At 37.8% G+C, this 22,532-nt stretch overlaps 1 non-coding gene across 1 annotated transcript; it reads right to left on the bottom strand.

The window, feature by feature from the left end:
• Window positions 1–16,366: 16,366 nt before the first annotated feature.
• On the bottom strand, window positions 16,367–16,469 carry LOC115804168 (U6 spliceosomal RNA). Its single transcript, XR_004025021.1, has one exon. It is a non-coding gene; the product is annotated as a U6 spliceosomal RNA (small nuclear RNA).
• Window positions 16,470–22,532: the final 6,063 nt, after the last annotated feature.

The raw sequence follows: 22,532 nt of genomic DNA, 5'->3' as shown, positions 1-22,532 counted from the left end.
AAAGAAGAGCAATTCAGGGAACACAGTACAATTGGGAAGATATTTTATAAAAGGTAATGTGGGGGAGGATTTCAATCAAGTAGACGATGCTGGTTCAAGACTAGCATGTAGAAGCTAAGTCACCAGTATGTTTTTGGTGGTGTGCATTAATTAATTGATTAAATCAACATTGAGTTAAGCTTTGACTTCTGTACCAGATCCTGGGAGAATAATTGCTGGGAACACCCTTTCTGTAATCAAACAGTATATACTCTAGAAGGGGAACTAGGAATAAAATGTAATTAACTATAGTTATGGTGATAAGTATGCAGTTCTGTGGAGTATTACTGTGTGGGGTGTGCGTGGCAGGTGGAGAAAGGGATTTCTGACCCAGGATGGCCATAGGATCATCTAGATGGCCCTTGTTCGTGCTTCAGGGGCTGGCTATGCAGGTAATTACAGTGGAGCATAATTACTGTTCTTATGGCAGTATGTGCCAGTATATTGCTGCATGGAGAGTATACTAGGAGTGCCAAATCATTCCCTGATGTGTTAGGGAATGCACACAAAAGGAGAGGTAGAATCCAAAGTCCTGAAGGGTTAGCAATGGTCTGCAAATTGACATATTTGGGGAGACAATCCGTGATTGTTTTGCACAGAATATCAAAAGATAGGAAAGAAATTTAAGGTAAATTCAGCATTGCTAGAGTTTAACCATTGATGGAGTGATATTATAAAATGAGATACACAGAAGGAGAGAGGATGATCAACAAAGGACTCTTTGGATCATATAATAGAGGCTCAATTAATATTTGTTTGATGAATGAGTGATAGATTGTGATATGATAATTGCTGTAATTGAGAACTAGAAGATTATGGCTTTCAATACTGTAAATAAGATACTTACACCTCTTTAAAAAATACCAGCGTTTTTCTAACTAAGGGGTAAATCCATATTAATGGGCTGTGAAATCAATATGCTGAGGCCTGATTAATGATTAAAAAATAGAATAAAACAGAAAAGAGCATCTGAAAAAGTAGGTACTGTAAAACTTTTATTCTGACTATACAGATACATGTTTGTGTGCCCTGGGTGGACATGGAAGATGTTTTTCTTACTGTGGGTTGGTGTCAAAGAGTCTGAAAGTCACTGCAATGGGGAGGACCAGTTTCCTGGTGGTTTACATGCCAAGAAGGAACCAGGGGAAGCATGAGGAGACCAGGATCTGTATATGTTTGGCTCTCTTACTCTTGAGCCTGAAGTAAGAACCATCGGCATCAGAGCCAAACTGATGACTGTAGTGGCCACGTGGACACCCATGCCTCAGTCCCAAAGTGACAGCAATCTCAAATCCTCCAGGTACTTCCTTGGTTGTGATGAAGATAAATTGAGAATCATGGTTAGCTCAGAATAGGTATCTGCCCTTTGCAGGTGGTTAATTAATGAGCTTATATTCTGCAACCTTCAGAGATTCTCATTGGCCTGACAGGTTTGGAGATTCCTGGGCTTGTTGGATGAGTTCTCTATTCTTTCTGGCTCAGTTTGGGGAAATTAGGGAAGGAGTAGTTGCATGCATGTATTAGGGCATTTAACTCTGCTTCATCTGCTTTGATTGGTGAGAAAACAAATTTCCTATGAGGCCTACATCCTCTTTTAGGTCTGTGAGCTAGAAAGTTAATCTCAGCAATCACATCTTTAAACAGCATTTTATACAAGACAGCAAGTGAGCCTTCTATGGTGACCCTTGTATCTTCAGTTTTAATAGAATGTGCTTTGTGCTTAGAAACAGGATTCCACAGCAATCCCAGAGCAGGGACTTCAGGTGAGGCTTTCCGTATAAGAGATGTGTAAATTTGATGTTAAACCATAATTAGACATTAGCCCAGGGGTGGAGAATGGAGTGGGGGAAGTGAAACCACATATTTTTGAGAAAAAGAACTACATACACACAGGACTCGTGAAATTTGCACATGGCAAGTTCAAGTTGTGGAGAATAGAATGACTTCACTACTACAGTAAAGATATCTGACTGATGATATAAGTGAGATATTTGTCTGAGGGTATAAATTAGGGGCCAGTCCTAACAGACATAGGAGCAGTGGTAAGGAGTTTCAACTTTATCCTTAGAACGATGAGAAGCCATTAAAATGGTTTAAAAAGCAAAATTAGATAATCATATTTGAATTTTACAAAGCTCACTCTAGCTGTAGGATGAAAAATACATTGTAGATTGTGGATTGGAGAAAAGGGACCTGTTAGGAGATTTTAGAATAAATTAGGGCACAGGAGAATAGAGGAATGGACCAGTAATATTGACAGAAATAATGAACTTTTGTTTTTTTTTTTTGCGGTACGCGGGCCCTCACTGTTGTGGCCTCTCCCGTTGCAGAGCACAGGCTCCGGACGTGCAGGCTCAACGGCCATGACTCACGGGCCCAGCCGCTCCGCGGCCTGTGGGATCTTCCCGGACCAGGGCACGAACCCGTGTCCCCTGCATCGGCAGGCGGACTCTCAACCACTGTGCCACCAGGGAAGCCCATGAACGTATTTTAAAATGAAAATTATCTATTTTTTTCACATATTTTTGATGTGGCTGTATCTTTTCTGAGTGTATCCCATAGAAATAAGCAAAGGTCTTCAATGATGCTTATTACATCATAGCAAAACCTAGAAACCAGAATGTCTGTCAACAGAATGTTTGTATACACGGTGGCATATCCAAACTATAGAATATTATGCAGTGTATTAGTTTTCTATTGCTGTGTAACAATATTGCCACAAACATAGTGGTTCAAAACCATGAACATTTATTATCTCATAGTTTCTGTGGATCAGAAGTCCAGCCATGGCTTAGCTGGATCCTCTTTTTCAGGTCTCATAAAGTTACAATCATGGTGTCACCTGGAGCTCTTTCTGATCAGATGGGGAAGGATTTAATTCCAAGCTCACATGTTTGTTGGTAACATATTTTTCCTTCCATGCTGCCAGGTGGAGGGTGGTGGTTAGGGGTGGCCCTCAGGTGCTTGATGCATGGCCCTCTCTATAGGGCAGCTCACAACATGGCAGCTTGCTTCTTCAAAGCCAGCAAAGGAGAGTGTTTCTCATAGCAAGACAGGTTTTACAATCTTATGTACATAGTCATGTGCACATAATCACATTCATCCCATCATCATTGTTGTATTCTGCTGCTTAGAAGCAAGCCAGGTCCTTCCTCCATTTAAGCAAAGTGATTACATAATGTATGAATGCTGGGAGGGAGGAGTCTGTCCACGGCATAGAGTTATAAAAAAGAATTATCTAGGTCTTTATTTAGTGACCTGAAGGGATGCCCATTATATATTGTTAAATTGAAGAGTACTTCCTCTATACAGTGTAATCTTATTTTTATATAAAAGCAAACAAAATTATATCAATATATACACATTGTTGATGTTTGTGTGTTCTGAGAAAGACTGTGGAAGAGTACAATTGAGATAGTTTCCATGTTTCCTAAGGAATGCAGTGATAGAATGAGTTGGGCTAAACTTATTCACTTTTTCTTCATATATTTATTCCTTTTTCACCAGTTACAATAAACATGGATTAATTTTTAATTTTAAAAATGGTCAAAAAATTAAAATACAATTGCAAGAAAAATAAGTATAACTCATATGCTAATAAAGGAGAGAAACTGAAATCATATGAAATGCTCAATTAAAACCACCAAAGGCAGAAAAAGAGTGGAACACAAAAATAGGAACAGAGAGCAAGGGCAACAAATAGAAAACAGTGAATGAATATGGTTGATACTGATCCAACTATATCAACAATATTAGAATGTCATGCACCATTGAAAGACAGAGATTGTCATAGTGGATCAAAGAGCATTACCCAACTTTATGTTGTCTATATGAAACCAACTTTAAGTATAAAAACACATATAGATTAAAAGTAAATGGGTGGAGAAAAATATAGTATGCTAGTACTAATTAAAAGAAGCAGGAATAGCTTTATTAATTTCAGATAAAGGAGACTTCAAAAGGAGGAAAGTTATCAGGGTTAAATAGAGGCATTATATCATGATAAAAGGGTCTGTTATCCAAGAAGACATAACACTTATTAACATGTATGCACCTAAATACAGAACATCAAATGAGGCAAAATAACTAGAACCACAAGGGGAAATAGATGAATCCAATAAATCCACTGTCATAGTTGGAGACTTCAGCACACCTCTCTCAGAAATGGACAGATCCAGCAGGCAGTAAAATTAGTAATAACAGAGTTGAACTCAGTATTTGAAGATCAAATAATGTAATTCATCACATCAACAGACTAAAAAAGAAATACCACGTGATCCTATCAATAGGTACAGAAAAGCATTAGGCAAAATCCAATACCCATTGCTAATAAAACTCTCAGTAAACTAGGAATAGTGGGGAACTTTCTCAACTTGATAAAGAATATCTACAAAAAAAATCTACAGTTGACAACAAATGTAATAGTGAGAAAATTGAAGCTTTCCCATTAAGATCAGATAAAAGGCAAGGGTGGTGCCTGCTCACCACTGTTTTTCAAAATCATACTGGAAAATGTTGCTAATACAATAAGGCAAGGCAAGGAAATAACATGTAAATAGATCTGATAAGAAGATGTAAGGCTATTTTTGTTTGCAAATGACAATCATATATGTAGAAAATGCAAAAGAATTAACAAAAAAACCCCCTCCTGGAACTAATAAATGATTATGGAAGGTTGTAGGATAAAACATTCATCTACAAAAGTCATTTGCTTTTCTATATACTAACAATGAGCAAGTGAAATCTGAAACTGAAAACACTGTGCCATTTACGTTTGTACCTCCCCAAATTAAATAATTAGGTAAAAATCTAACAAAATATGTATAAGATCTTTATAAGCAAAACTACAAAACTTTGATAAACAAAATCAAAGAACTAAATAAATGGAGAGATATGCCAAGTTCAGGGATAGGAAGACTCAATACTGTCAAAATGTCAGTTCTTCCCAACTTGGTCTATAGATTCAATGCATTCCCAATCAAAATACCAAGTTATTATATGGATATCAACAAACTGGTTCTAAAGGTTGTATGGAGAGGCAAAAGGCCCGGAACAGCCAACACAATTTTGAAGGAGCAGAAGAAAGTTGGAGCACTGGCACTATCCAACTTTAAGACTTACTATAAAGTTACAAAAGTCAAGACTGTGGTATTGGTGAAAGACCGGATAAATAGATTAGTGGGACAGAATTTATAGCCCAGAAATAGACCACCATAAATATAGTCAACCTCTCTTTGACAAAGGAGCAAAGGTAATACAATGGAGCAGAGATGCTCTTTTCAACAAATGGTGCTAGAAAAATTGGACATCCACATACAAAAAAAAAAAAAAAAAAAGAATCCAGACACAGATTTTATACTCTTCACAAAAATTAACGCAAAATGAATTGGAGACTTAAATGTAAAACTCAAAACTATAAAACTAGAAGATAGCAGGAGTAAACTTAGATGACCTTGGGTGTGTGATAACTTTTTGGATATGACACCAAAGACGCAATCCATGAAAGAAAAAAAATACACTGGGCTTCATTAAAATTAAAAACTTCTCCTCTGCAAAAGATAATTATCAAGAGAATTAGCAGATAAGCCACAGACTGGGAGAAAATATTTGCAGAGGATACATCTGATAAAAGACAGTTATCCGAAATATACGGAGAACCCTTAAAACACAACAATAAAAAGCAAACAACCCAATTAAATAATAGGCCAAAGATCTTAACAGGTACCTCATCAAAGAAGATATACAGATAGTAAATAAGTGTATGAAAAGATGCTGCATAGCATATGTCATCAGGGAGATGCAAATTAAAACAAAAATTAGATACCAGTGCACACTTACTAAAAAGGCCACAGTTTTGAACAGTGACAATGCCAAATGCTGGTGAGGGTGTGGAGCAATAGGAACGCTCATTCACTGCTGGGGGGAATGCAAAGTGGTTCAGCCACTTTGGGAAACAGTTTTGGCAGTTTTGTACAAAACTAAACGTACTCTTATAAGATGCAGCCATCATGTCCTTTGGTACTTACTCAGAGGAGTTGAAAGCTTATATCTACACAAAAAAACCTGCACAAGGATGTTTACAGGAGCTTTCCTCATTATGTCCGAGTTTTGGAAGCAGCCAAGATATCCTTCAGTGTGTTAACGGGTAAATAGGCTGGGATACCTTCAGACAATGGAATATTATTCAGTGTTGAAAAGAAGTGAGCTATCAAGCCATGAAAAACATGGAGGAATCTTAAATATGTACTGCTAAGGGAAAGAAACTCATCTGAAAAGTCTGCCTATTGTATGATTGCAAGTATATGACATTCTGGAAAAGACAAAGCTATGGAGACAATAAGAAGACCCTTGGTTGCCAGGAGCAGTGGGGGGCCAGGTGGGAGAAGAATAGACAAGCACAGAGGGTTTTTAGGGTAGTGGAAATACTCTGTATCTTATAATGATGTACGTATGTCATTATACATTTATTCAAACCGATAGATAATACAACACCAAGAGTGAACCCTAAGGTAAAGCATGGACTCTGGGTTATTACGATGTGTCAGTGTAGTTTCATTGTTCGTAAAAAATGTAGCATTCTGGTGAGTGATGTTGATAATGGAGAGTGCTACGTATATGGGGGCACAAGGCGTATGTGGGAAATTTTTGTACCTCCCACTCAATTTTGTTGTACCCTTAACTGCTCTAAAAATAAAGTCTTAATAAACAAATATATATATATATCTAAATTAAAGCTAAAAAAGAAAAATTACACACTTCTTAAAACTCTAAGGTTATGAGTAGTCTTCCAATATTATTATACAACTAATAATGAAAGATGAATTCAGTGTTCTACCTCTCTTTTTCTCTTTTAAGTATCTGTAAGATGTAATAAATGTCCAGGGCATAAGGATTGTCTTTTATTTGCTGTATAGTGGGGAATGCTGTCATCTTCCAATGAAATAGAGCTGTTTTATTTTGCATCATTTTCTAATTTGCAAGCATATATAGTAAAATCAGAATACATAGAAATGGATTTTTCAAGTTCATAGATACATGTATGCACTGAATTATTGATTTCATTGACACATTGATTTAAAAGTGTCCTGTATAATGGGCAGTGCGTTTGGTTCCAGGATGTGAAGATGCATGAGACTCTGCCTATTTGAGGGGAGAACATATAAACACCTAATTAAAGTAAAGAATAATTTGCTGTGCCAAGTAGTCAAATCTCTGCCTAGAAATGCTTTGTGAACCAAGAAACATAGAAGACTGAAAAAAGCATGCTTTTGTTGAGACGTGGCAGATCAGTGGGAGTTTGTCTGCTGGGCAAGAGAGACCCACACAGAGAGCGGTTTTGCATAATCTTGTATATTTGAGTCAGCATATGTGTCCTAGGAATAGCAAATGGGTTTGTGTGTGTGTGTGTGTGTGTGTGTGTGTGTGTGTGTGTGGACTGCTGAGATGGGAAAGGTGTGGAAAATGAATATGAAGCTGGAAAGTCTGATGCAGGAGGCATGAAGAGCAGCGTGGACAGGAAAGCAGGGCTAGATGATGAACAACCTTGTGTGATAGGAGATGATGGCAAGTAGCTGAAGGATTTTAGATTGTCTTTTAAAATACAACATTGGATTGTAGCTTAGAAAAATTGCTCTGGGGCTAGTGCAGTAGGCTATATGGAGGGGTCTGAGATTGGGGCAGGGAGATAGAGATATTACAGTAGGAAACATTTCCAGAACACTTGTAGAAATATTATATAACTAGCAATTTTAAATACTTAATATTTTTGCTTAGGTAGTGAATATTGATTCATTTTGGTAAAGATGTGTAGTTAGATGCATGTTTTCCAAGTTCTTTCCCTGCGTCTTACCTTCTGTGTAACTCTTTCTCCTCAAGACTGCTTCTGTGGCAGAAGCTCTGGATACTGTAGCTCTGGGAATGTATTTTGGTCCTACGTTATGAGATCACCATTTAAACATGAAGGAAAGAGTTACAGAGTTGATTCTAAAGATACAGATGGTTTTTCCAAGGGAAGAATGTGTTGTTTCAAAAAACCAGATTTCTTCCAACTCTAAAAGCCTATCGTTCTTAGTTATTTCAGCTATGGCCTTCTGTTTTGCCATAAACCATGAAAACAAGTTAGCATATGAATTCGAGGAGTATAGAAGCTCCCAGAGTTGTTTGAAATATGCCAAGGAGGGTTTGACACACATAATAATAGTGCTACACATCCATGTTCTCACAGCAACTTTAGGGGAAATTTGTGGGATGATTATTATCCTGTAAATACCCTGTACAGAGCTGCCTGCCACCTCCTCCTAGTAGCAGATTTCCAATGGGTGTGTGACCAATCTGGTAGAACAGATAAAGTGCAATTTCACTATTTTTGGCTGGTTATATCTTAACTGTGATTACATCACAGTTTAAATTCTGTCTCCATAAACATACAGTTGAACTCCCTTGTTATATCATGGTACTTCTCTGTTAAATCATACTTTCTGTTGTTGGTATCAAAATGGAATTCCACTCTGGTATATTCTGATGGTTCATCTTTTGTGCTTCAAATGACTTATAAATTTTTCATGTGACTCCCTGTCTAAACACATTCAGTTGATGATTTATTTTTGGAGCTATAGTTAATTTAGTATTTAACTACACATCCTGAAAGTGTTAACATTTCTTGTTCAAGGTTTTTGATACTTGATGTCTTAAAAACATGTTTTTTTTTAACACAGACATTCTACTTAATGAGAGGATATATATTGCTTGAATAGCCTTGACATTGTGCCAAATAGTAAGGATGTTATAATATGGAATGATGAATTCTTTGCTCAATAGATTGAATGTATAGTTCCATAGTGTAGATTTATTTTTTAAAAAATAGTCTATTTGTGATTTTAAGTCATTCTTCAGGTCCTTGTGGAACTTAGTTGATATTTTGACCTAGGTTTTTCCAATTTCAAAAACATATTTATTTTAAATTAACAATTTAAAATCAGAGAAGTTGCCTGAAGTTGGTGAAGTTGTCAATTGTGGAACAACTGAATTTTTTTCTTTATAAAAGTTTTATTATTTTTGCATTAAAGATTAACATTTCTCTAAAGAGTATGGTCCAGACTGAATCAGTTTTTGTTCCAGGGAACCAATACAGATTATTCCTACTGATTTCTCTTTTCTGCCAGGGATATCACTTAATTTGTTGTTAAGATATTTTCCCCAATGGAATTTTTCTCCTATAGCTTTTAGATAACCTCTGACTTACTTTCTCCCAACTTCACCAACTTCTTTATTGTTTTTATTTTCTTCCACTTGACAATATTATTCCTATCCTTTTACATTGTTTTCAAGAGATTTTTTTCTCTCTTATCTCATTGGCAGCAGCTTTGTTCTTTTTCCCCCTCTTCACAGCTGTGCCCCTTCAGGCGTATTTTTCAGAAACCTAACAACTCTGCCTTTGGGGTTCACTCTACTGCTAAAAAACCCATGTTGGTTTCTCTTTGCACTGAGAATAAAGTCAAGATTTTTGCCCTTGTCCTGTGAGCCTTCCTGTGACCTGTCCTCTTCCCAGTTCTCAAATTCCCTCAAAGTCCTGTGTCTAAATCATCTAACACTCCAAATTGTCCCATCTCTTCCCCTTCCCTCTTCCTCTGTGCTCTAGCCACATTGGCCTTAGTGCAGTTGCCCAAACATTATGAGAACATAAACATAATGAGAATCATGTTTTATAAATTTTATCAGTGAAATAAATGACTGGAATTTGAATTTCAGAGGTAAAATATATGAAAATTAAAAACGTCAATTGAAAAAGTAGAGTACCAATTTGCCCTCAAAACAGCTGTCTGGGGCTTCCCTGGTGGCACAGTGGTTGAGAGTCCGCCTGCCGATGCAGGGGACACGGGTTCTTGCCCTGGTCCGGGAAGATCCCACATGCCACGGAGCGGCTGGGCCCGTGAGCCATGGCCGCTGAGCCTGCGCGTCCGGAGCCTGTGTCCGCAACGCGAGAGGCCACAACAGTGAGAGGCCCGCGTAACGCAAAAAAAAAAAAAAAAAAAAAAAAAAAAAAAAGAATAATACCAAAGGTTAAAGAAGAATGGTGCCAGGTGATGAAGGCATCAGTGATATAGGTGGATTGAATACTACTGTCTTGACAGATGATACAGGGAGGAGAGATTGCTGAAGAGATGCTCACTAAGTATCTGTTTGTATGGCTGTATTAATCATGTTTTATATTTTTTGTATTTTATGATGTTTTACCATCTTGGTGCCTTACTAGTCCTGGAGAGAGAGCCTCCCTCCCAGGGCTGGCTGATTCATAAGGACAGTAAATAACTTGCCTGGGAGCATGCCTTTCATGTGTAAAACAACCAATCCAAAGCCCACAGATGCAACCACCTAATTTATCTAACTCTCACAAACCAAGCCAATATTTCTCCTGTCCTAAATCACTCCAGGACTAGGTATCAGACAACTGTGGACCACCCCTATAGTTCAGAGCCTGCTGAAATTATTCAAACTCTGCAATTCTACACTTACTTAGACTTACCTATCCTGAGTCACCCATTTCTTCCCTTGGAAACCATGATAAAATCTCTGGACCCTGCTCTTCCCTCATCCCTTTCTGCCTCCTGACAAACCGCCGTGCTTCCCCATGTGGCCCTGTGGTATATAGCATGCCTCCTTTTCTTGGTAACTGTAATAAAGCTTCTTTCAATGGCACTGACTTCTCCATAACTCAGTCCCCTCTGTGAATTAAATCCCAGGCACGTTTACAACAATGGGGAGATGCTGTGTGTGTCTAACCACAAAGAATTGGGCCGGAAAATTAAATAAAATAGCCTACTATGTAGCTTTTAAACACAGAAACACAGTAACATTGAAAACCAATCTACCATGTAAAAGAAACAACAAACAAGGAAGGTTGTTTCAAACAGTGTACATGCTGTTTCCAATTTTAAAGAACTTTCAGCGTACACAGTGTGAGACACAGAAACAAACAGTCTGGCGTGAAATACATCAAAATGTTGAGCGGAATTTGGGAAAACCTTTATTTTTGTTTATATGTATTTCCTAATTCTTTTCCAATTATTATGAATCATTTTGTATGATTCAAAGTTTAAAGGTGGTGTCACTTAACCCAACTTTTGCCCCTTTGGGGCATTAAAACCTTGATTGTGACTGAGATGGAGGAGCCACTGATCCAGGTACATATACCAAACAACACTGTGTGGGTGAGCCTTCAACTTCTTTCTACAACTAAAGTTTTTTTCCCTTTGCAAATGGTTGAGTTTGTCTCTAAACTAAGAATTATGTACATTGTACTATACACATAAATGTAACAAAGTACAAATAATCGATAGTATATTGGGATAACAATTTCCACTTCTTGGTCACTGAAAACTGGTTAAAACGCTTCATTGTGCAGGCTCTGTTCCTGGCTGTGTTCTTTTCTCCTATGTTGTGGGATCCTGTTTTGTGTGTTCCATGGCAGGTTTTTTTTTGCTGCTGCATTTTACTGAAGCTCTGAGTTTCTTTGGTGTATTTCTCAGCATTCTCTCCAAGCACAGTCGTTTTGAGGGTTCCCTTTTCTCTCCTATGCTGTGTTCATAATGCTGTATGCCTGATACGCTAAGTCCTAAATTTTGCTTTTATCTGTCTGTTCAACCAGTTCTGCCAATGTGGGTGTATCGTCCCGCATGTATTATCTCCACCAGCTACATGCTTGTTAGGACCAATGTCCTGTATGCCCACGAGAGGTGTATATCTTACACTTTTTTTTACACTTCTTTTGTGTGTTTTGTGTAGGCAAGGTTATTCATATTTGGGGTCCAAGCTGAAATGACTTTTCCACTGCCCAGAGTCACTGCATGTCTCCCAGGCAGAAGTACCTTAACAGTGTTTGCTGTCTAACCAGGGGGTTGTTTCATAGTGAATCATTTTCATATATACAGTGCAGCCATTTTAGATAGGAGAGGAGTTGGTGGCACTTCTTTCATGAATGCTGAGGAAATCTTTAGGTGGTTTTGGCCTATAAATATACAAGAAACCCTAACTCTCAAAGAACATGAAAGGAATTAGTAGTAAACTGGGATAGTATTTGTGACAAATGAAGTTCAGAGCACATTAATGCCTTCCTCTTATTGTCTTCTATATTCTGCAAAGCAGAAAAAAAACAATTGGCTCAAATCTGAAAAGGTGGAGTGCTATCTGTTTATTTTCTAAATGCCTAAACCACTAACTCCATCATCATTCTGGTCTCACTGAAGCAGTGCCTCAGCCTGATTTTCCTAGGCATTAGTTTTGCAGTATCTTGATTGAAATAACAATTTTAGGTGAGTTAAGATTTCTAGGACCTGTGGTATATTCCACTGAAGATAGATTTGTTTTATATCCCTTGCCTTGTTTTTATGAATGCAATTCACATATTTTTATACCCCTATAATTTTCACTTTCAGCTGACTGTGTAGTTAGGGGTATATATTTCTTGATTATGAAACAGTTCCAGTGGTTTCAGGTGCATGTGCTTTTCTTCCAGATCTCAGGTCTCTATACTGAGGCTAATTTAATTCCTTCCAATGAAATATTTTAAGGTCTTTTTATTAAAGCAGGAATTAGAATAATTATCATTATTTATAAAATACTGCTTAATATAAAAGGAACTCCAAAGAAATTACAATCACTCTGTAAAATTGAAAGTAGAAAGCACTTAAAAATTCATGAACGTAAAATAAAGTATGCTTCAATAAAAATTGTGTGCTGAGCCAACTTGTATTTTAGAACAGAACTTGGAGTGTTCTGTTTATATCTAAATGAGCCCCTAAAACAGAAAATTTTAATTTTAAAAGTATCTCCTAAAGTAACGATACATATAGTTCCTCTAATTAATCGACAAATATCTAATGAGGATCAATAGTGTGTTCTGCAATGTACTTCTAATTTGTTATTTACCTGAGCTGGTAAACTTACCACACTTGTGGTGGTAGGTGTAGTGTGAAAAAAATATTCATGTGGCCCAAGACATGGCATAGAATTAAGGGTTATTTTAGGTATGAGTAGTATTTTTCCACAAGGTCACTATTGATATTTTGGGTGAGGGTATCCTTTTTAGCATGGGACTTCAACTTTGCATGACATTAATCGACCCTGACCCTGTAGAACTTCATGATGACTGGAACATCCACAATGGCCCTTGGAAAATGTTATCTGGTGATACGGCCCCGAGCTGAGATCTGCTGATATGGAATAGCGGCTGGCAAACTTCTTTCTGTAAAGAGCCAGATACTAAATATTTTCAGGTTTGTGGGTCACACAGTCTCTGTTACAACTACTCAGCACTTCTGTTGTAGCAGAAAGCAACTGTAGACAATATGAAAAGGGGTGACTGTGTTCCAGTAAAACTTTATTTGCAAAAGCAGGTGGTGGGCAGAGTTTGCCTTTGGGTTATAGTTTGCCAGCCCCTTTGTATGTACTGTAAGTCTGCCAATTTCAACATAAAGAATGCTTGAAAACAATCAGTAGTATGTCAGTTAGGAGGGTTTTGGGCTGCAAATAATATGAAAACATATCTACCGTTTCTAAAGACAGGATAGTTTCAGTCTTGGCTAATTGAATATATTATTGTCATAAAAGACCCAAGTGGCTTCCTTCTTTCTACTCTGTTATCCTTAGCTGTGGTCATTATTTCTTCTCATTTTCACAAATGGATGCAGCAGTCACATGTAGTTATAGTAATGCACAGGAAAGGATAACATGTCTGTCTGTTCCCTAAGAAAACCTTTCCCAGAAGTCCTTAGCTGACTTGCTGTTAGATCTCATTTGGTGACAAACCCAAACTTAAACTAAGAAATGGCAAAGTGGAAATTCCAATCATGTGGAATTCCACGTAATTGCCATGGAAAAAGACTATGATTCTTTCTCAGGCTGGAGAAGGATCAAGCCCTAACTCAAAGCTGTGGATATACAATATTTGAATGAACTGAGACTGTGTTTGAAAGAAAGAGCAGCAAGCTTTGAGGGATTTGTGGAAGGAAATGTCTGTGAGGTGCAGTATTTTCCATATCAGTTATATTATAATTTATACCAATGCTATTTGAGGCCATTTGTTTCCCTCTGTTTTTATCTAGTCAGAGGGAGCATTCATGCATGCCTGTCTTTGGTCAGAGGAGAGAGAGGAGCCTGAATCAAGGTTCTACCCATTGATTACAGGTAATCTCTCTCTAGTATTGAAGAGCCAATGTAGAGTCATACTTCCTGTTGTGAGGTCCCTAATACCAGTGTGTGAAAGACAGTATTTAAATTTGGTTAACAAAGATTACTTGGTAGTTCTTAAGGAACATCTTCAATAAGCCCCCAGATAATCATACCTGGCTAGTGTGTCATATGGTTTGTATTATAAAAACTGAAAGTAGTTGGTTGAAAAGCATTCTCACTGAAATGTTGTGAATATTTTAGTGTTAAAGGGAATATAGAAGACTATCTGGTTCTTTCTGGCTCACAAACGTGCTGCCCTATAATTTTAGGTAAAGCAGGTGATTTGTCAAGAGAATCATTTGGGTGGCTGGAAAGTAAAGATATAAGTAAAAACTGGGGAAAAAAAACCAAAAAAAACAACTGGGTTTCCCACTTCCTGTGCTATGTTCCCTGCATTACATCATGACATTCCTGCAGCAAAGTGCCTTCTCGAAAGACCTTATGCTTGTCAGTAGGGATGGCTCTAATTCAAGTTCTAATTTTTTTCCTGGAGTTGTTCCTAAATTTTGAGCTCTTCAAGCTGTCAGTATTGGGGTTGAACAAATACCCTTAGATGCACCTATGTTTACTTTAGTGATTTTGAAGAGTGACACAGTAATGTTTTGTGGGTAAATTTGTTCAAGAGGCTTTGTTTTGTATCTCCCTCACATCACATCAGCCTCTTTTATACCAATCATTACTTATGTGTTTATTAAAAAAATTAAATTCTCAGTACTGTCCTCAAGGATTCCAACATTCTAATGCGATAAAGACAAATGAATGAACAATTAAAATAGAGTGTGATTTAGGGCACACTAGAGGGAAGCATAATGTGCTCTCGGAACAAGAGTGGGTCTGAGCAGGTCAAGGAATGATGCCTGAGTTGAGATTCAAAGGATAACCGAGAGTAAGTCAAGGGAAGAAAATGGGGAAGGAGCTTCCCTGTGGAAGGAATGACATGGCAAAGGTTTAGAGGTATCAGAGAATATAATATATTTGGAGAACAACTAGCAGTTCACTAAATCTAGAGTCCATAAAAACTTAAGATGCAAGGTGGATGAATGCTGAGTAATGAGTCAATACTGAAGGACAGTAAATATGATTGGAACTTTATCCTTTTGCAGTGGAAGTCATCAGAGGCTTTTCTATAGATAGTGACCTGTGTAATTTATATTTTGGAAAAAAAATCACTGCAGACTAGGGGAGGAATCAGAGGGGCTGAGACTGAAGGCAACATGACCAGTCAAGAGGCTTCTCAATAATCTAAGGAAGAAATAATGAGAGCCTTGATCAAGGTAGTAGTGATGGAGAAAAACAAAGTGATATTTATGAAATATTAGAGGTAGAATATATTTGACCGGATGAGTGTTTTGATGTAGGAGGTAAGGAAAAGGAAAGGAATTAAAAATGACTCCTAGCTTTCTCACAGGACTTGATGGATAGTGAGTGGTTCTATTCATTGACATGTGACATAGGAATTGGACCAGTTTGGGGGGAAATTGATGAGTTCACTTTTAAGCATGTTGACTTTGAAGTGTTTGGAAAACTAGTATTAATAAATAATTGCTTATAAGAGGCTGAAACCCGAGCAGGAGCCCTGAGCTAGAGAAATAGATTTGGGAGCTTTCAACATAATGTGAACTACAGACATGAATGAGACCCCCCAGAGGCTGCGTGTAGAGCATGGAAAGACTAAGAACAGGTTGCCAAGAGGGTAGAGGAAGACCAGGAGAGAGTGGTGACCAGGAGAGAGTGGTGTCCTTGAAGCCAAGGAAAGAGTACAATATTAATATTGTCAAATACTGCTCAGAGGTCAAGTAAGATAAGAACTGAAAAGGGGCCACTGGATATTTCGAGGTGATAGATTTATCTTTATTTAGACAAGGTATATGTAACCATTATGTAAGTTGAATATATATGGATAGATATACATATAGTGAAAATACATATATTTAGTGGAAATATACATAATTATGTATAATTTAGGAACTGCCATAAATCCCATCACCCAACAGAACTATTGCTAAAATTGTGATGTATGTCTTTCTAGATTTTTTCCTATATGTAAATATATTCTCTATCTAGATATATGTCTATATATAACAAAATGAGTTCCTACTATAAAAATATGAGACACTGCATGAATTTGCTTGTCATCCTTGTCCAAAGACCATGATAATCTTCTCCACATCTTTCCAATTTTAGTATATAAGCTGGGGAAGCACACAGCGTCCATTGAATTAAGCAACTAGGAGATCATTTGTAACTTTGCCAGGCTAATTTCAGTGGAACGGTGAGGGTAGGAGCCAGATTGTGTGGGATGGGGAATGGGTAGGCAGTGAGGAAATGGAACAAACATTGTAGACCGCCCTCTCAAGAAACCAGGCTGTGAAGGGAAAGGGAAGTAGAAGATGTCAAGAAAGGAGTAGGATGGAGTTTCTTTTTTTTCTTTTGTATTTTCAGTTTTTACTTGGGCAAGGACTTCCCACTGACTAGAAGGAGCCAGCAATCAGGGATGAATTGAAGATACAAAGTAGAGGTTGTGATTGATGGAATCGAGGCCTCAGGAGGCAGGAAGGGAAGGGGTGTAGAAAAGAGGGACCAAACCTATCTTCCAAGAAGGCAACAGGGAAGGAGAAGAGAGTGGGAAAATATGCTGATAAGTTTATGGATGACTTACCTGAGGTGATTCTGGTCACCTCAGAATGAAGATGGCTGGTACCCATAAGTAGTCAGTTATTTGATGAAGTCTTTTTGAACTTGCAAGAAATAAAAAACTGCCATATTGTATAAGATGCATTATCTATTCACTTGTATCCTGAGAACAATGCCAAGAGATGTATGTTAGAAAGGTCTAGTCTTCTCTGACAAAATGTAAGGTCAGAAATGGTCCCCAAATGCTTTAGTTACCTTAAATAACCTATTAAGATTTATTATCTACATATTTCTGTGAAGCTACTTGAAGCTGTGTACTTTGTTAGCTTGTCTGCCCCCTGTGAAGTAAAGTATTTAACCTAGGGAAGTTTGCATTGTATGGTGGGGAAAACAGATTTGAAACAAATCTTGGTTGAATTCCATCAACTTTGGGAAAATAACAACATTCTTGTGCTTTAGTTCTCTTATCTTATAAAACTGGGATACTATTGTATTGACCTCAGGGCAAATAGAAGATATCGTAAGGTAATAATATATGTGAGTGTTCACCACATACTAGTGTCTTCATACATTACTTTGTTGTACACATCTTGTCACTCTCAGTGATCAAGGGCTCCCTTTAACTCCTGTACACCAGGATTTGCTGATAGAAACATGAAACTCTTAATGATTATAAACTTTGGCCCATGACCAGGAGAAATCTTGGGCCAGGTTCAGAGAAATCTTTGTTGCTGTGAAATGTAAATATCATGAACTACATGGAAAGGACTACTACTTTGAAATGTACAGACTCAACAGCCCATTTTCATTTCCTAAATGCCATGGTACATTTTATTTTTGTATTTACAAAAGCATATCACATGAGGTACTTTTTGTCTCATAAGCACAAAATTTAATGCCACAGATGACCAGAAGGAAACCTGGGTTATTGTTTCTCTTTTCACATATGATTTTCTATAACAACAAGCCTAATAAGGTAATTTACCAGCAGGCATATATGCTGAGTACCACTGGTACTGAAATATCAATCTTCACTACAAAAGACTTCTAAGCAAATATAATTGCTATAATGTGTTATGACCTCTCAAGTCTAGTAATTCAATTGAATGGGGCAAGGATAACACAATGCAGGTGAATTATCTCCCATTTTACTAAGCTGCCACAGATGCACAGCAGTACCTGATGGGTGAATAAGCCACTTTAAAATGGGAAACTGAAAGAGGCAGCGGTATTAGGCTTAAATCATTTGAGTTACTGCAACTTAATTCCTTATTAACTCACCAGCACATCAATGGACTTAACTTTGACTTTTAAAATAAAATATAATAGGGCTTCCCTGGTGGCGCAGTGGTTGAGAATCTGCCTGCCGATAAAGGGGACGTGGGTTCGTGCCCTGGTCCGGGAGGATCCCACATGCCACGGAGCGGCTGGGCCCGTGAGCCATGGCCACTGAGCCTGCGCGTCCGGAGCTGTGCTCTGCAATGGGAGAGGCCACAACAGTGAGAGGCCCGCGTACCGCAAAACAAACAAACAAACAAACAAAAAATAAAATAAAATATAATAACACACCGGAGCTTGCTTTAAAAATACAAATCCTTAAGTACTAATTATTGTTATAATCACTGAACAATTTAAAATAGCTGTTACTTAAATATCTGTATTTATTTCTTTATATCATGTCTTAATATTCTGATTAGTTTGTCTTCTTGAATCTCCATCCTGGGGTTACTTGAATGCTTTTTCATACTCTTGCCCACTTTTGTTTTTGGCATTTTTCTGGCAGCAGTTCAAAAGGGCGTTCAGTATTTCCCCATTATTCTGTTGCACAAACTACTCAATATCGCTCCACCAGGGCATGCAAAGTTCAGAGATGCTGGTTACCTACCACCTGATTTAAGTGCCCTGGTGAAATGGAAGGATACTGGCCCTAGAGGTGTCCATTCTCAGCCAAGCTCACTCTCTGAACACTCCTTGCTCGGTGAATGGTTCTTGCCAGTCTCATCTCACCAATCAGCATTAACAAGTCTGATACACCTTGATGTTTCCCACAGCATTTGCCTGGGCCTTGCTCACATTGGCTGGTTAGTACATTTGCTGTGAATGAGTGAATGGATGGATAAGTGGATGAAGGAAGGGAGAATTGGAGCATATGGGATTTGGCTTTTCTGCTAGAATATGGAAGGCACTCTGAGGGAGAAAAACCACTTTCGTTTTTCAGGTAAGTGGTATCTAAAGTGGTGCATTCTGAGTTGAAAATCTCCTTTTTCCATAAGAACACTGGTATTGTATTTTAACTAGAGTCATTTTGTGTGTGCTTGTGTGTGTGTCTGACTGTGAGACTTGAACTTGGCAAAGAATCAAGTCCACAAGTACTCATAACATTTTTACTAAATGTTCAGTACTGCCCTAATCATTGTAAAGGGGGCAGAGTCCCTGTCCCTGAGTGTATTTGAGAGGACAAAATTTATCTAAAGCATATAGAGAGCAGCACAAGGCAGTCTGTATTCAAATTAAATATGTGGCAGCTATTCTGATTAGATGTAATACTGATGGCATTCAGAGAAATGAAAAGTCATGGGGCCTTGGGGGCAAAAGGCAATTTGGGTCAATGAGGAGAAGGAAGATTTCCTAAGGGCTATTGTGGGCCAAATTGCAGAGCCTGTACAATCCTTCACAAAGAGTTCACCACGTGGATCTCAGCAGAGAATCAAATACCAAGGCAGACCTCACTACTTTGCTGAAGGAAGCCCTCAGGTTACTTTTTCCTGAACAAAATGACACTCAGGTTTAAAGCAAAATAAATAAAAACTAGTGATCCAGTTAAAATAAATAGTGAAACTGTGTATTTTTTAAAAATATGTAAATAAAAAGAAACCCAAATATAAATTTAAACATAAATGTAAGTGTAACATAGTTTATAAATAAACTGTATAAATTTATATTGTCTAAACCATTCCAAGATATCACTTGTTTTAGGTCTCTAAGAAGTACTGACCTATATCTAAAAATATGTCCAAAAGATATTTATAAAATTATTACTTCCTAGGAAATAGACTCTACTATTGAAAAGATAAAAAATTGGGCTTCCCTGGTGACGCAGTTGTTGGGAGTCCGCCTGCAGATGCCGGGGGCACAGGTTCGTGCCCGGGTCCGGGAGAATCCCACATGCTGCGGAGCGGCTGGGCCCGTGGGCCATGGCCACTGGGCCTGCACGTCCGGAGCCTGCGCTCCACAGTGGGAGAGGCCGCAGCGGTGAGAGGCCCGTGTACCGCAAAAAAAAAAAGAAAAAAGATAAAAAATTGATATTTGAAAAAAATTAGATAGGTATTTGGGACATCTTATATATGTATACTTAAGCAAACATTTATGAAGGATGTAATTCCCTATTGTACATGTGATAGACAAGAGGTCAAAAACTTGATTTGTGCCCTAATGAGTTTAAAATCTAGTGGGTCATGTAAAACTAATGTCAATTTCTTAACAATGAGCCAGTTACGAAAAAAGTAAGGTCTTCTGTTACTGACTGTAAATCCAGTAGCAATTTAGGGTTTATGGAGAAGACACAATGTGAAATCAGTGTCTGGATTTTGGAGGATGACAAGGAATATGTTCCAGATGGGGATTTTGGGAAGTGGCATGAACCCTACATTATAATGTGGTCCAAACCTGATTAGAGCAGAAGACTTATGTTAAAGAAAAAAGATCCAGTAGACCATGGTCAGAAAGTGAAATGACAGCCTTGTAACAAAGACTTGGGACTTGTTGGAGAAGAGAGTTAAGCTGTTACTTTGTTCTAGAAAACGAATGTTTCCCTAAATTAGTTTGGGTGGAATTATATAGCAAGATGAAAGATAAGGAGAGCAGTGTATGGTTATTTTGCTGTAATCCGAATATGAAATGTTGAGATTTTTTTTTTTTTTTTTTTGTGGTACGCGGGCCTCTCACTGTTGTGGTCTCTCCCGTTGCGGAGCACAGGCTTCGGACGCACAGGCTCAGCGGCCATGGCTCACGGGCCCAGCCGCGCCGGGGTATGTGGGATCTTCCCGGACTGGGGCACGAACCCGCGTCCCCTGCATTGGCAGGCAGATTTTTAACCATTGCGCCACCAGGGAAGCCCGTTGAGATTTTTATGAAGATTAAAGTTATATAATCATTGCATATGGAATTCTAATTTACAGGAGGTTAGAAGGACATAGAATAAGTTAATTGCCAATTAAATAATATGTTCCTATTAAATAATTTGAAGTTACTTTTGGATTATAAAGATAATTTCTAAAAATATGTTGTCTGAAATATTAACGGTTCTTATTTTCAGTTTTTGGAATCTATTGCCTAAGTCAGAATTGCAATGCTGCTGAAGGATAATAGGTAGAACAGTGTTAACCTTTGGTCAGATATATTTTGTTTAGAAAAAACAGAGTGCTGGTTGGGACTTCAGAAACCTAACAGCATATAGATTCAACACTGTTTATCTAGATAACACATATGTTCACATCTGAATGGAAAACAAGCCATAATTTAGGAGTAGACTGAGCCTGTTTATGCTCCAAAATGAATTTAAATGATGAAACTATGAATGTAGTGAAAAGCAAGGGAATGAATATGACAGATACTAGTTTTCATTTTGAATTTCAAATTACTGGCTTTCTATTAGTATACACCAGGAGTAGTAAATTTCTATTAAGTTGGAACATAGTTTTAAATTTTATATGTATGCTATTTTAAGTATAAAAACTTATTTCAGTGAGATATGGACATGGTTATTTCTTTTTTAATCAGCAAGCTCTAGGCTATATACTATTAGTCTAAACTTGTCATCCTGACGGCATTCAGGCTGTGGGGCTTTCTTCATATATTCCTTTTTGGTGACATTTTGTTTATCTGGGTAGAAGCAAAAAGAGGCTCTGAAGAGGATTTAATAGTTTAATACCTATTTAATATGTGTTTAAAAATATTAAGGTATTCTTTAGTAGGCATTTATGCTTAGACGTGAAGTGTTATTACAACCTTTTAAAATTATTAGAATGATGTTTTTGCTCAGCAGTGTTTCTTTCTGTGTTTCGTTAAAAGGTACGGGTTTACCATAACTAGAAGTCTTGAAGATATTGCAGTACTTGAGGGTAGTGTTAGAGTTAACTGCCCCACCCCCTTCCACTGCAAATAGCAAAGAACAGTTGGAAATTACACATCACTTCAATTTTGGTTAAAAATGGTGATGAATCTTCTAATTGCAGCAGCAACTTGCATCTTGGGTCAACTGTCAGTTCACTGAGCAAGGGCTTTGAATGGTTATCACGTAGAGGACAGTGATGGGCGACACGCTGCCTCCTTAGAGTCAGAGGAAGAGAAAATGAGCTGAAATTGAGCAAAGCTAATGGTGGAAAATGAGAAGCAGGACTTTCCCATAGTTAAGCTACTTGATTAGGCCATTTCCATACCCAGGGTACTACCAGGAAGAGTGCTGAATACCCCTCACCATCCATTTAGATTTACTCTCTAGGGGCGTTTGAAGTATAATCAAGTGCCTCCTTCTCTGTTTTTGTTTCTCAACTTCTACTCCTGCCTGTGATGCATATACACACATACTCTTCTCAACTATAGAAAAAAGCCCCTCTTACAATAGGGGGCCTGAA

The sequence above is a fragment of the Delphinapterus leucas genome, chromosome 13 (assembly GCF_059928025.1).
Source record: "Delphinapterus leucas isolate spDelLeu-1000000601 "Yukka" chromosome 13, BTC_Dleu_Yukka2, whole genome shotgun sequence".
Taxonomy (NCBI): Eukaryota; Metazoa; Chordata; class Mammalia; order Artiodactyla; family Monodontidae; genus Delphinapterus; species Delphinapterus leucas.
This window is presented reverse-complemented; position numbering and strand designations above follow the sequence as displayed.